Source organism: Ochlerotatus camptorhynchus, unplaced genomic scaffold (genome assembly GCF_037179485.1).
Source record: "Ochlerotatus camptorhynchus isolate MF236.1 unplaced genomic scaffold, CSIRO-AGI_Acam_v1.1 ptg000692l, whole genome shotgun sequence".
NCBI lineage: Eukaryota > Metazoa > Arthropoda > Insecta > Diptera > Culicidae > Ochlerotatus > Ochlerotatus camptorhynchus.
In genome coordinates this window covers 63,242-79,971 of record NW_027041169.1, presented here as the reverse complement: position 1 = coordinate 79,971, position 16,730 = coordinate 63,242, and the positions used below count along the sequence as shown (strand labels likewise).

At 35.8% G+C, this 16,730-nt stretch overlaps 1 protein-coding gene across 1 annotated transcript in view; it reads right to left on the bottom strand.

Annotated features, from left to right (window-relative positions):
* LOC135714680 (uncharacterized) overlaps nucleotides 1-16,730 on the bottom strand; it is a 44,856-nt gene that overhangs the window by 25,641 nt on the left and 2,485 nt on the right. The gene's annotated exons all lie outside the window — the stretch shown is intronic.

Here is a 16,730-nt window from a genome sequence, read left to right as displayed (position 1 = left end):
GAGTGCTGCGGAGAAAGGATGGAATATTTTCCACGCAGTTTACGGTCAAAAAACAAACGCGCGAGAAAAATACCCCTCCCGTCAGACCAGCATGCAGATCGTTTGCCATTTGACTTTTACCGGTGGCGATGAATGCCCTTCAAGAGGAGTGATATGCACGTAAAAAGATGATTTGTAGCACAGTAAGAACAAAAGGTGAAAACAACACGACATACGGCCTCGTAGCGACCTCGCTACCAGGTTTATGTCCACCCTGCAGGGCGGCCAGGCTCCCTCAGAAGTAACAATCCGATTTCGATTCGCGCCCTGCAGAGTCTGATCGATGATTAACTTCCTTTTAAGGAATTTATTCAAAATCAAGTTTACACAAGTGTGCGATGACAATTTGAAATATGAAAGCGAGAGTTCTTCGCTGAGATCATTCGTCGTACTCACAGGTAGAAAAGAAGAGCGGCTCAAAACAAACAAAAGCGATTGAGCTTCTAGAGTTTCATATTTTACTCACCTCTGTGGGCTTCCTGCCGCCGTTTTCCAGCCTGTGTCTGTACCGATTGCATCCTTCGCGCTTCGCGTTCCAATATGTGATGTTTCTTTCCTCTTTCCTTTCTTTCATTTTTGAATATTTTAAAGGTCTAATTAAGTTTTGTTTTCGTGAGAAGCAGGGAGTATATGTCCCCACGAAATGTTTACCTTCTCGCAATCGTCGTCACCGGCGGTATTTTTACTGTGTCTTTTGAATTCTCGTGAGTTCTGTATGGCTGATTTTGTCAGTCTTCACATTTCGGTCCCGTTCTGGTGGTAGGTACACGGCCAATATTGTTTGGGGGACCACTGAGAATTGAGTGGGCTTTATCGACATCGCGACTATTAATTCTCGTAAACAGAGTCGTTTGTTAAGTGAGCGAGCAGGAGTGAACGAGAGAGGTAGAAAGGCATGATTTGTAGCTAATGGCCTCCGCTTTTTCTGAACTTATAATATTCATAATCAATTAAAATTTTAAATTTTACTGTTTGTGTTAAAAGTATCAACGGTGAAAAGTATTGGAATTGTATTGGTATATTCATTTTCAAATATACCTAGTTTATACATTAAATATTAACTCTTTACCCTGGTTATTTTCACCCCACTGGAAATTTATGCGGATCCTCAGATAGCCAGTCAGTAAAGGCACGGTATTACCAAGCCGAAAGGGGCGGGTTCAATTTCCGGTCTGGTCTATAACATTTTTCGGGTTGCACCCAATCGAAAAGTAAGATTCTATTACAGATTTGCATACAAAGTATGCAGAGTTTATAATGTTTGAACACCTTATAAGATGCTGGGTATTGTTCGGTTACTGGCTTTTTTCACGTGAGTGTGGTGAGTTCATAATATAAACGATACTACAAACATGTTCGATCATGCAGCTATAAGTGAATAACCAGTGTGCTAACAAATCAAAAAATGAAAATGATATGGAAGAAAATTTCTAATTATCGTGCAGCTTGAAAATTGACAAGAGCGAGAGCTAGAGGAAAATATACGTCGACGCTTCTGGAATTCGCACCTAGCCCGAACATTGACCATGGTAAGATTTGGCGAGTTCATTCCAGTTGATTTTTTTTATTGATTCCCGATGGCTATCTGTCGGGATGGCATCGATTGCGCGTGATCTGTTGTTTAATTGAAACATGATTTGGTTTGAGGGATTGCATACATGTCGAGATCGCGATCGAACCCGCAGCCTTGGGATTTGACACATCATATTTTAAAGTGTTGTCGTGTGCAACAAGCTGTTATGGCAGCTCGGGTTGGGTTTGTTTTCGACTGTCATCTCAGTTGAGTGTTTGTAGGACATAAAGGTGAAAGTCAGATGTGAAGGGGGGACACTTGAGTGCCGACTGATGAAGATATATCAACATGATGTTGTGTGATTTATTTTTGAGCCTTGGTCAGGTCCTATCGATGGTTATGATGTGAAAGAGTGGTGGTCCAGCGTGTTCTGATGGAGAGGAAACCTTCCTTGCTTTGATTTTTGAAATGTCATAATTGTCATAATGTCAACCACTTTGCGTGGCGGTCACCGTCATTATCAGTACTAGGACAATCTATATCGAGATAGAACTCGTTGAAGCAGTGTGAAAAAAAACTGCATTTATCGGTAAGGTATGACGTATACTTGATGCGGGATATCATTCCATTTGAATGGTTTCATGTCGCCGAGCATAAGTGGTCGTAGTTGGTGATGTAATGTAATGTAAACAGCAAAAACTTTGTAAATTTACATGCTGCACATTGATTTTCTGGCCTTAGTTTTAATATACAGCAAAATATATTAATTTTATATGAAAGTATTCAACAATGCATTCATTTGCATTGGATTTTACATGTATGTGAGTGTTTTACATAGAAGTCAAAATTTCAATTGAAATTGATTTAATTTTCAACGAACTGTGATATAAATTTACATGAACGTGTGAATTTCAGTTTAAATTAATTGAATTTTAGAACCAGTTGGTAGCTGAAAATTACAAAATATTTTTATCTGCACAGCTAAAAAAAAGTAGTGTAAATTTCCGCTACTATGATGCACATAAATGAAGAGTCATATATCATACAAGTTTAGATTATAGATCGTGTAAATTTATGAGACATGTCATGCAATATTCCATATATTGTACGCAACTGCCCACTTTTGTTTGCAACATTTCTTGCAAGCTGCTAGTTTACGTGAAATGGAAGTTTACATGTATGAATGTTTGCATGCATGGATGTTTACATTGCCAGTAAAATTCAGAATTTTTTGGTGTGTGTGTAATATAAGGGGCACAGTTGCCTGGTTCAACCGTATTTGCTTACTGAGCAGACGGCCATGGGTTTTGGGATCGCGTCATTGGCTCATCGGGGGATTATTCGTTTTTACAAAACGATTCAATTCATCGAACAATAATTCATTATATTTATCAAAACTACGATCGCATCACTTATGACCTTAGTAGAGACGCAGAGGTCCCCAAAACAACAAAGGCCACTTTAATATTCCTTTTCTCTCCCCCTGATTGCAAAGACGTGACCGGCGCCGTTTATTGATTTGTCTAACTGTCTGACAGCACTTGCTTTCATGGAATAAGCGCCTCGCTTACCTACACAGTTCGAAAAGTAGTGTAAATTTCTGTTCAATATGATGCACACAAATGGAGCATCATATATCATTTAAGTTTACATTATATATCATGTAAAGTTCTAGCACAATTCATGCAATGTAGCAAATATTGTATACAAAAGCCCATCTTTGTAAACAACATTGTTTACAAGTTGCTCGGTTGTGTGAAATTAAATTTAAGTTTACGTGAATGAATGTTTACATCACAATTAAAATTCAGAATTTTTATCTGTGTAGCAGATAATGTTTAGGTCAAATTTCCTGAACTTGAAGCTACAGGGCAAGCAAACCAATCTAATTCACTTCCAAGATAATCTTCAAGCATTCATGGTGACCAAAAATGAAAAACTAGCACCGAGAGGTTAGTATTAGCGATTTAACGGACGATCTGGATTCGGATCTTAAATCAGAAATTATTGCTCATCTAGACTCACTGGATATGCAATCCTTTTTCTTCCTCGTTGGATGTGACTACAGGATAATACAGGATGAATATTAGGACCAATGATTCCTAATCTTGTGATTTGATCCATATCTGGTGTACCATGTAAGAGTTGTATTCCAAAGCCGCATTGCAGGCATTGAAGATAATTGTCCCGTTTGCATCTACGTATCTCTGCGAGGAGTGCCCATTAAGTATAAATACGTTAGGCATACGGACGTTAGGCATAATGGATGTTAGCCATAAAGTCATTAGGGATAATGGACGTTAGGCATAATATACGTTAGGTATAATGGACGTTAGGCATAAAATACCTTGCTGCTGTGCAACTCTAGAAACCTGTTTCTAGCATGGTAAACAATGCTTAAATTAGGCTAAGCGTTGAATAAAATATGATACAAGTTAAACAAACATAGTTTATTTAATAAACATAGTTTGGAATCCGTTATTTATCACATCATAAGTGACGTAACTACATATTTACTTTGATCCAAGATTAGTAGCGATAGCGGTTAAGTAATCTGGCAATAAAAACTCAGCATAGTTTTGAACTACACACTTAGAAAAGTTCATGTAAATTTAGGTGCTCTGAGAGTGACATATACGAGCGTCAATTTTGACATAAAGTTGAGTCATAACAAATGCGAAATATAGCTCAATCAAACGTACTTTTCGTCGAGCAATGAACTTTTCAGTCTCGAAGCACTTAATATTACATGACATGTTTGTTTACGTCTCATCTTTTATGTCAAAGATGGATTCCGTCACGTGTAAAACTAGTTATTTCTAAGTGTGTATATCTTATAATTACTATAAGCCTACACCGAAACAATTAGCAATATCACGCTCCTTTTTCCCCCACGGCCTGGGACAACCTGTACGACAAATTTCTGTTACTATGTGATGAACTAGCCTACGGCTAAAAATCACGCTAATAAAGAGAAAAAACAAATTTCTGTTACTCCTCAGATAAGGACCAATTTGAATGGTAGTTTAGAAGGGTTTTTTCGAACCGAATAACGGGAGCACGAATATTGAGCCGTCCAAAGATGGTTGTGCAAACGATGCGTTACAGTTGCGAGAGTTGCGCAACTCTAAATCAATTGTATGCAATTAAGCTGTTCGAGTTCGTTTCATTTAGCTAGTTTTCCGAATCAGTCCATTTGGTTTTATGATTTTATTTTATTCAAATGAATTTAATATAAAGGAACTATTGAAAGTAAATCAGACCATCAATCAAATATTTCATTTAATTTAATAGAACTCAAGTTAAAGAAATCGATGAAAATAGATAAGAACAAATTATCAAACAAAAATACTTAAAAAAAAGGGCTACTGTTATGTTACTGTACAGTGTCGTCCGTCGTTTAGACGTATTGTTTGTACCACGGAGTGAAGGTTCGATTCCAGCTCCTGCAAATGGAACTTCTCATAAAAAAAATGCACAAGCTGACAACCAACAGCACCCAACACGTCCTACTGTTGTTGGTCTAGTGTTAAGTATTCAGCTTGTGTAACTTATATGGCTGAAGACGATGTCGATTGCCCTTTAAATGCATGTGTTGGTTGGTATAGAAAGCTCTCAATTAGTAACTGTGCGAGTACTTCAATGAACTCCAGACACAAGCTCGCGCAAAAGTGTCAAAGCCAAGAAAAAGAAGTAGTAGAACTTTATGCCTATCATCGACTCAGTTTTCTTTGAGCACTTCCACAGTTGTTAATTAAGAACTTGACATTGGCATTTAGGTATTCGTTTATTGTGTGGCAAGATTAATAGATATATCACCGAATGGCCGATTCTATACTTTACTCTTTTCTGAGGTACGAAAATAGACCTAATCATCCTATGTCGGGAATCGAACCCACCGCCAACAGTGAAGTATGCCACTATTTTACTGATTAAGCTATCGGCGGGCCCATTGACGTCATATTTGTATCGCATATTGATTTCAAATTCATCACCACCTCCATCGATGTAGCTAAATTGGTGAGCAACCCCTATATAACTGAATTACTTTTTCGGAGTGTACAGAGTCTCACTGTAAATGATACCTTCTTATTCATCTCAGGCAGCCAACAAAAATTGGACACGTTCCTCTCACCTTCAAATCCATATATATTTTTTCATTCTCACTGTTTTTTCCTTACCATATCATCGACACGATAGTCATCAGTTTTGTTATTCCCACATCGATGACAGTGCGAAGATGCGAATTTGTATACCATATGCATAATACATTCAGAATATTTTTAATAATTTATAATATTTTATTGAATTAGCTATAATGTTTTCAGCACACATAATTTGAATATTTATCAGATGGTAGGTGTTTTTATAGCTTCCTGTGTCGTTTTCGGCCAACTTTTGCTCTCTCTTGAAACATATCTCATTTCTCAAACTAGAATCATTAAACTGTTCTCGTTTGTTTCTTTCATCATATTCTTGACCGCCTTGACACTGCTACTTTCCCATTTATCTCCTTGTGACCGATGAATAACTAGGGGCTCCCATCACACAGCGTGTCGGCAGCCAACATCGCACAAACAGGAAGACCTGACGAATAAAAATGATAGCGTTGTATTTGGACATGGTTACCGCGCTATCGTGTTTTGGCTGCTGGATGCTAACTTCATATTTCAGCTCACCTGCCGCGATCCGTAATGCTACTGTTTGTTTGAATTGGCTCGCCGAATGGAGCGTTGATGAGTTTCTATTAGGACGACGCTCACCCAGTTGGGGGTCAGTCAGTCAGATGTGACTCGAGTGAAATGATGATTAGCTAAATGTGTCAAAATGCAATCTCAAATCATATAAGTTGCCGTCGGGAGAGTGATACTTGTTTCCCCACTCCTCTTTTGGCTATATTATGCCACTGGGGCTATTGGAAGCCTATTGGGGTTGGATCCAGTTCCGAAACCGAACTTTGATATAATAATAATAATAATAATAATAATAATAATAATAATAATAATAATAATAATAATAATAATAATAATAATAATAATAATAATAATAATAATAATAATATATAGGTATATAATATAATAGATACTAAAAACAACAATCAAAATCATGAATTTATTTCCAATATTCGATTTAAACAAATTCAATAAAACTTCAACTTATTCTTCCACATGAATTAACCATAGATCAACATATTATGTCGAATACCAGACAAATCTCCTCTTTCTCTATACTCTGCAGTATTGATAAAAACAAACATCGCGTTGCAGTACCAAATCCGAAAAAGTTGATCAACCATCCACATTCGCCCACCAACGTAAATATTTACAAGCTAAAAGCAACAACTGGCAGTCCATGATAAAATCCAGATCATATTTTAATAAAAAATTACACCTTGATTTAAGGCATAACCACCGCGAACAATTAAATTTATCATTTGTTATAATAATTCCAGACGCTAACGTGCCCATACATATTTATTTTCAATAGCGCTAAACTCGAAGAGAAATAGCCGTACGCGCTTCTACCGAGAAAAGTCAGCAGTGTTCCATTCCTGGTTTCGGACTCTCCATCGTCCGTACATTTCTACACATTTCATCAATTGCAAACCCCGTTGTTGCTTGCAGCATCCCGAAAGGTGAAACGCTTGAGGCATGGATATTTATTTTAATCCACATCTCCGACAGAAGTTAAAATCGGAATTCGAAAAATCGATCGGTGGTTAATTTCTGTTCAGCAGCAATTCTTGATTCCCCTGCTCAATCATGGTTACAGCTTGGAGTACAAGTAGATTGACCAGCCGAAAATGCCACGTTTATATAAAATCTATTCGAATTCAACCCTGATTCTGGTGCCGTACTGTATGTGTATGCTGCATATAAAAAAGATTAAAGACTAATTAAAAAGAAGGAATACCCAAGTCTGAATGATGATCTGGTAAGGTTGAGGACCGGAGGAGCAGTGAGACGGCCGAAAGGAATCGAAATTCGACAGAGAACAGAATAATCGTGCATAGCACTACACGGCTTAAGAACGACGATTTTTTTTTTCGTGTAGTGGTTCAACAAGCTGAGGTAGAAGCGTAACATTAATCTCGGGGAAAAATTGTTTGAAATTTAGAAATTTGAAATTCAATTAAACTAAATTCATTACGTCAAATAAATTCGGTAGCCAAAATAAAAATCAAATAAATAACACTGAATACGGGCAAGATGTTCGATTGTATATGTATACCGTACTCCACTGGATGAAACTAGCAAGCTCGAAGAGTGAGAAAAAAAATGCCGGGAAAAATTAAATTTATCCCATAAAGGCCTCCATTGGTGAGCAGGGATGCAAGGATGAGGTAAATGTAATTTCCATGCCTTTGTTTATTATTTTTAGCAGGGTTTGTTGAAATAATTGAACACTTCGTATAATGCTGGGATATTTCGCAAAGTCGTAATAAATTTCATCAATTTGCGATAAATTTAAAGTAAATAACACGGGTGAGAATACATATGCGAATAGTTTGAAAAGTAAGCATGAATAATTCTTCTATGATAACGATGGCATGATGACCAGCTGGATCAAAATTAACGGAACTGGTACAAGTACCGGAAAACGAAGCTAAGTTGATTTGTGGGGTGTATTTGAGCACTGATACTTTTTATTATTTTTCTTCAAGTACAGAATGCATCCTAATTCTGCAACACTTTGCATAAATATGTCCTAGAGCAACATGTTAAAAGGGCCTATGTACCAAATGTAATCAATGACTTTAAACGCCCAATTCCAACTATACCAACATCAGTATCTGGTAGAGGAAGTTTGCTCTATCATATGGTGTAGTTAGATTGCGTAGACGTTGTGTAGTTCGTGAATAACGACGTTTAAAGATATTGTTACATTTGTTCACATGTTGCTCGAGAATCTGATCTTTTTGAACATAAATTAAGAGCTACTCGATAAGATTTTGTTTAACTCTCTTTAAAATAATGTTACATCAATTGATTCGCTATGGGTGTTAACACAACCCATATTATTTAAATAGGTAAATGTTATTATCAAAAATAAATTCAGCATAACAAAATTAGGTCAATCAATCAAATTAGTTAATTTTATGCAATGTCAGGATTGCTTATTATTACTTATTTTAAAATTCGTAGATTGTCATACTTTTAGAACCACCATACAAGTGAGCATAAACAGTATAAGTAAATTTTAAAATCAGCATTAAAAAATTACCTTAACATGATTTTGTGATATTCGGCCAAGCAGTATTTTTAATTTAGAACAAACGGTTAAATTTTGTCCAACGTTTCGATGTCGATTAGCATCTCCTTCAGGGAAACTGTTATATTTTTTTTTAAATTAGTGAGATTTTCATACTTACAAATTATTTTTGTTCTTCGTCTAACGGCTTTTCTAAGCGTTTAATTGGTTGTTGTCGTAAATGTATACATTTCTGTTTTCTGGATATGGATATTAGGGGATATTATGGCTTTAGATTATTATTATTATTTTTGGATTTAATAGAATGTTCTTACGTTTTTTTTGTGGGTATGGATTTAAATTCGAATTTAAACAATTTAAGAAAAAGTTTGAGGTTTTTTCCACGGTGCATTCACGAAAAAGTAGTGATTATCCTCTACTAGTGGTCCGTTGTGCTTCTCAACTCTAACTCTTTTTTGGGACCAATAATCAGGAGAAAAGGTCTAATATGATGCAAACAAAATGAGTTTGGAATTTACTGGGATATCCGTTAGGCTTCTCAAAGGAGTCCATAGGACCCAAAGCTTCCCATGATGAACGGGGAGATTTTCTTAATAATAACCTCCTCCACTTTGAACTGCCTTACCCTCTGGTTAAGCATTTTCAGAATGCTCGAAGCAAAACTCTTGCATATACCTCTCTTCCGACCACTTGGTAGCAGCATGCGCAAGATAGGTACTCGACTACTATGGAGCAAATTCGCTGCTCTTTATGCATGGCTCAGAGAGAATTGACCATTCCCAACACAGAACAAGTGGAGGCGAACCAGCCTAAGGCTGAAAGCCTCCTTAATAAAGCTAAATAATAATAATAACACAGAACAATGCATGTGGTTCCTATGACCATTCCTGAGATCCGAAAATATTTTTTCGTGTTTCTGTACCTGCAAGTGGATCTACGGTAATATATTTGAGGGGAGATATTTGTTATTTCAAGAAATACTAATTTTAAAATTGTGGTTTTCATCACTTATATGAAGAACTGACTTTCTTCAGCACATAATCAAATAGGTTCTTATTCCTGAGATCCGAGGGAATGACACTGATGAAGACTGCACATTGTAGTCGAAATACGTATTTGTCATGGATACCAAAATTAATTAAGTGGAATTTAATGGAAGATAACCTTTTTAGCTGTTTTTATGTTTATTTGTGGTATTAATTATTTATATGAAGAACTGACCGTAACCAAAACTAAACCATGCAAGTAAGATCATTCGAGGTGAAATAACAATGATCTCATCCCAACATTTTTTAAAAATTGTAGTTTCTATTATTTATATGGAGATTTGACCTCTTCGAACAGAACCATACTATTTCTGAGATCCGGAAATACATTTCCAAATTAATATCTATGGGCCAACCTCAATTATTTTTGAGATGAAATATTATTGATGGCAGTGCTAGTACATTAAAAAAAATAAACAGGTTTAAAGTATTTATTGAAGTTTGGATCAGGTCACCAGGAACTTGGAAAAAAATAGTTATGGATTTGAAAGTAGTTGATGGAACTTTGTAGAAGTTAAGACGCAAAGGTAAACTAATTTTGTAGATGTTCAAGGAACATTAGAGGAATTTGTCCGCCCCTCTGTACTGTACTTAGTACATTTCCTATTCACCATTCTAATTAAATCTTACATGAATGGTCTTTTCCGAGTCGTGAACAGATTCTTGTCAACAATTGATGTGTTTGATGCGTCACATCATATGAATCCATCTGTAAATATGGTTCAGAACTGATTCTGAGGAACTGATACGAGATCCGCAAACGGTAATATAACTTTCGACGAAACCTGAGATAAGCATTGTTTGCTTGTCTAATGAACTCATGATCGTTATATCTTCCAACTTGATTAGGATATATTATGATCTCCAATCTGAGATGAAGAATGAGATTAGCTAAATTCGCTTTCTTGACACAAATAAAATTGAACCATATACAATCAGCAAATAAATATCAAATTAATGGCCAAATAAATAAATTTGGTCAACCACAAACAGTGTAATATGTCATCAAATATCTCGAAAAAATAGCTGGTCGAATAACCATTTTGTAGTATTTGGTCAAATATTTGCCAAATATCAGACAAGTGTAAGGCTAACAAATATGACAAATAGCAATATTTAGCAAAACATAACGAGTCAAATATTTGACGTGTGGGCAAACAGTGCTATATCAGCTTTATGGTAAAAGCCTAGGATTTGTTCGCTTGAATTTGTTTTAATTTATGGTTAAGATATCTAACAACCTATTAAATTAATTGTAAAAATTCTTTTCACGATCAATTGTTTGGTTGATAATCATATACACTCAGGTCTTTTTTACACGGGGGATACGTACCGTGTAAAAAAAAAACCGTGTAAAAAAAACCTACGAGATTTTGATTTTTCACATGCTTAAATGTTTTTAAAAAATCAGATTTTGATGCCCTTTGTAATTATAGCATGCTATGGTCCATATAGACATATTTTAAAAATTTCTGTATTTACACCAAAAATTGTGATTTTTTTTTCTAAGTATGCCATTCGATTACCTATAGCTTGAAACGGATAATGTGATTGGAATCAAGTCAATATGTTGTATCGTTGTCGAGAAATCGTTAAAAACGTACCGTGTAAATCGCGAAAAACCGTGTAAAAATAACCGTGTAAAAAAAAAACCGCGTAAAAAAAACCGTGTAAAAAAGACTTCAGTGTATATTTTTTTATTTGAATGGAATAATTTAACAATACAATTTATGGGTATTCAATTATGGTGTATTAAAAATATTTGATAGTGGCGCCGGTGGTGTAGTGGTAAGCAAGATTGCTTCTCTCCACAACAGACCTTGGATCAATCCCAGTTGGCGCCGACGAGATTTTCTGAGGCATAAAATCCTTGATCACGCCTTCCTTCTCAAGGGAAGTAAAACCGTTGGTCCCTGGTCTGGGAGCTGCCTTTCTGGCGTCGGTAGTATTGGAAAACAGGATCTATGGAAAACAAATCAAGGAAAAAAAAACAATATTTGTTATTCGGGAATCGCAATAATACTCTATGTCAAGGGAAGTCGAGAAAATGCCCAGCCCAAAAGATTTCCGTGACCTGACCGGGAATCGAACCCGCCACCTCCGGCTTGGTAATAACGTACCTTTACTGACTAGACAGTCTGAGGCCCCAACGTAACTTTCTAACGTATAATTTGATTCAATGCTACAATTACATACATACATTTATTTTAATGCTCACATGAATATTAATGAACATATTATTAAAAAAATCATAAATATACTGCCTCGGAGTCGGAGACATGGACGAAGTCGAAGAGTCGAACTTGGAATATTTTGCACCAACTCCGTAGTCCTGGGATGACATATGCTGGAAGTGCTTAAGAACAAGATTGATAGAAGGCACACATGACAGCAAGACAAATCAGCCATGACAACGGCCATTCGTGGATTCTATCAAGTTTGTCTTTAATGAACATTAAATTGAAGAGAAACCTTTAGTTCCAAGTGGGATGAATTAATTCAAAAGAAGTGTACCATTTTCTGTTAGGATAGTTTAAAATAATAATTCGTTCTTATTTATAGAACTTAGTTTTCCATAAATAATAATAAAATATCATTAACACGTTAATAGTTTAAACAAACCCGAAGTTGGTCAGTGGTCGAGTTTGAAAAATCATTAATAGTTATTATTTCGTCGTATGTACACAGTACAAACAGTGAATAAGTACTCATCCCAATCTTTTTAGTTCCCTCTCAACCACACTTATCTCAAGAGCACCATACCTTCAAATTGAATGTTTTCCCACAGCATCATCGTTCACAGCAAGCAGAGAACTCTGACATATAGCAATCATATTTTATTTCATTACCATCCACAAGTTTTATCTTCCTCGAACAGCGGTTGTAGCATGAAAATAACTTAGGGTACATACATTTGCCGTATTTTCTGAGTATCTGTTTAATATTCTTGCATGTTTTATTGACTCTATCTTTGTTTTAATTATTCTGATATAAAATTTTGGAAGAGAAGATATATTAAAAAATTGAGTAATTAAATTATAATGCTGCTATATAAAAACAGTATTATCGTCGTTTCAGTCTACACATGCCTGCTGTCGGATGCTGCTGAATTACCTGCTGGACCAATAATAAAATGAGGACGGTATAGTGGTATTGCGAGTGACTTTGTTAAAAAGAATTTTCGATAATTAACTTCAAGTAGACATACACTAACTCAAGAAGGAGAAAATATTCGTGAGTGTATGCATCACACAGCCGCTGAAAAATGAACTTCCATAAGCAAACGCAACTGGTGGGTATCGTCAGTAGGGAAGCGAAAACTTAATGATGGCATATCAGTCACTTGTGAGCTGCGGCAATTGGAATAAGAAGTCCAAAACCGACTTTGTTTTCAATTATGGATGATAAAATGTCGGCCATCAACAGGAATCACGGGGAAATAAATAAATTTATATATGTACTGTAGGAACACTCCTCATAACGAGCATCTTGAGATGTAGTATGGTTCTTGTTTCTCCATCCATTGACTCATTTTGGCCCTGTTTTGCTCGTTTCCGTAATGGTCGAGGCCGTAGCAAATCACGGCGGTGTTCCGAAGCTAAATGATACCGAAAATGTGTGTTTTATTTGATTTATTTTTATTGTTATTTTTATTTCATTAGCCAAGTTTGATTTCCAACTGGGCTTCATAGATTCACATACGTACGCTTGAAAAGTTAAAAACGATCTTCTTACAACGGGGATGAATACCTTTATGATCTCCTTGAATACACACAAAGTCACTGCTTGATTCAGCAGCTACGGAAATAAAAGAGACAACGAAGACCTAAAGCGTTATGATATATTGGAATCAATAATGATGAGAATGAACTGACATTCAAAAGAAGTTTTTATGTGATTCTTTTTGTTTCACGACCCAAGAAGAACCCCGCAGAATGACGGAAAGAGCATTCCACTCTGTGTTCAGGTGTACGATTACTGATGTTTACTTTTTGTTTTTAAGTTGAAAAGCAATAAATAAAATTTCAGATAATCATTAAAAAATAATTTTAATTTAATTTTTATTTGATTATGTCTTGGAAATCAAACAAAGACGACGCAATTAAACCGAGAAGGCTCATCAGGGTGTGTGGTAGGAAAGAAGACGATGATTGAAAGGCTTTTGCGCGGTTTGATTTGTTTGAAATCTGAGAAACGTATGAAGCAAACATAAATTGGTAAGATAACCATCTATGGCTCTATCGTATCGACCCTGAAGCAGTCAGAGAATTTTTTTCTGTAGCAAGTTGTTGTGGCCGAACAATTTATAGTTTAGTGTATCATGAGAATGCATGGATCGATGGTGTTTGATTGAAAACATGTTTTATAGTATGACAAACTGTATGTTAACATTGGTGTGTGTGTGTGTGTGTGTGTGTGTGTGTGTGTGTGTGTGTGTGTGTGTGTGTGTGTGTGTGTTTTTTTTTTTGAATCACCTGATGAAAATCTAATATCTTTTACATGCAATGTAAGATTGGATTGATTATTTACATCATCTGATTATATTTTATGCAACAAATGTAATGACAGTTCCTGCAATAAACTGCAGCGTCAAGTAAGTTTTCCAGAATGCATATGATTTTTTAGACGCAATGCAGTTGGGGAAGCAAACTTTGTTCGCAAAATAAACTAATATAAAAATTACGCAATTAGTTTAAAAACTTCCGGCTACCATTTTTTCCTCTGTTCGGAACCTTACACCACTGCGACCAGTAATTTGATATATTGTAGTATATCCCGTGTCCTTAGTTTAGTTCATGTCGTATTACTCCATCACTATTGAGAAATGATGAAGTATTCGGTTTTGATACAGTTGTCATTCTTGCCTTCATCGTAAGGAATCGATTCTAATTGAAAGGTCCCGCTATTTATACCCTTCGGAGTGCTCCCCATGTAAACCCCATTGCTCGAAACTATTTATCAAGGATGGTAACTAGTGTTCCGTCTGAGCGGCTATTCTTCAAAACTGGTGAAACCACACAGAATCGATATCGATTTGGGATCCCTCTCGGATGAGTTTTGGGATATCTGAATTAAGTATTTTCCGTACCATCCGGACCATCTAATCGTTTTGTTTCATTTGTTAATCTTTCGTTTTTTTAATCGTTTATTTAATAATAATAAAAAGAATATTATAACCCGTTAAATCACTTACCTAATCAAGAATCCTGAGCAAATACTTCCACATATCAAATGAAATCAATACCGTCATTAAAACTATATTCTCACGTAGACCATCCGTTAAAGAGTTCAATCCGCGGTACACCGTAAAGACCGTAAAGCATGAAGGTGGTAGCATCATGGTTTGGGGCTGTTTTTCTTGGTATGGAGTAGGTCCCATTTTCCGTATTAATCTATCATGACCAGATTTGAATACAAAGAAATCATGGAGGAGGTTATGCAGAAGAGAACATGCCTCTTATATGGCATTTTCAGCAAGACAACGATCTGAAACACACTTCTAAGTTTGTAAAGGAATGGTTTCGTGCAAACAAAGTGTCGGTTATTTTATGGCCTAGCCAATCTCTTGACATCAAACCCAGCAAAAATGTATGGGACGAGCTTAAAAGAAAGTTATCTGGTCAAGCATTTTCAAATAAGGATCAACTATGGACCACAGTTCAATCATACCAAAGGAAACTTTTCAGTGCTTGGTTGAGTCAATGCCAAGAAATATGAACAAGGTTCTACTTAACAATGGAGGGCACAGCGGTTACTAAGCGTCATTAGTCTGATAAAACTTGTACAGTTATTTTCAAGCTTTCTATACTATATTTTTATGCAACACACTTATTTCACTAACCAGGCATATTTTCTTTATGATTCTAATGAGTGTGTCATTTAATGTTTTATCTTTGAGTTTTCTCGTGCAATTACTTAATTTTTATTACACTATCAAATGCTTAACTTTAAAGTCAAATAAAATGAAGTTTAATGAAAACAACCAAAAATTTTGCATTTATGTTGACTACACCTATTTTAATGACCAGCAATCATGTATGTTACACTCACAACATTCACTGCGTACGTACTACACAATTTATTTCATCTAATTGTTTTGTTTGATATGTTAATCTTTCGTTTTTTTAATCGTTTATTTAATAATAATAAAAAGAATATTATAACCTGTTAAATCACTTACCTAATCAAGAATCCTGAGCAAATACTTCCACATATCAAATGAAATCAATACCGTCATTAAAACTATATTCTCACGTAGACCATCCGTCACGTAAACACCTAACACCACTGCGACCAGTAATTTGATATATTGTAGTATATCCCGTGTCCTTAGTTTAGTTCATGTCGTATTACTCCATCACTATTGAGAAATGATGAAGTATTCGGTTTTGATACAGTTGTCATTCTTGCGTAAGGAATCGATTCTAATTGAAAGGTCCCGCTATTTATACCCTTCGGAGTGCTCCCCATGTAAACCCCATTGCTCGAAACTATTTATCAAGGATGGTAACTAGTGTTCCGTCTGAGCGGCTATTCTTCAAAACTGGTGAAACCACACAGAATCGATATCGATTTGGGATCCCTCTCGGATGAGTTTTGGGATATCTGAATTAAGTATTTTCCGTACTTACCTGCTTTTACACCCCGACCATCTAATTGTTTTGTTTGATATGTTAATCTTTCGTTTTTTTAATCGTTTTTTTAATAATAATAAAAAGAATATTATAACCTGTTAAATCACTTACCTAATCAAGAATCCTGAGCAAATACTTCCACATATCAAATGAAATCAATACCGTCATTAAAACTATATTCTCACGTAGACCATCCGTTAAAGAGTTCAATCCGCGGTACACGGTAAAGACCGTAAAGCATGGAGGTGGTAGCATCATGGTTTGGGGCTGTTTTTCTTGGTATGG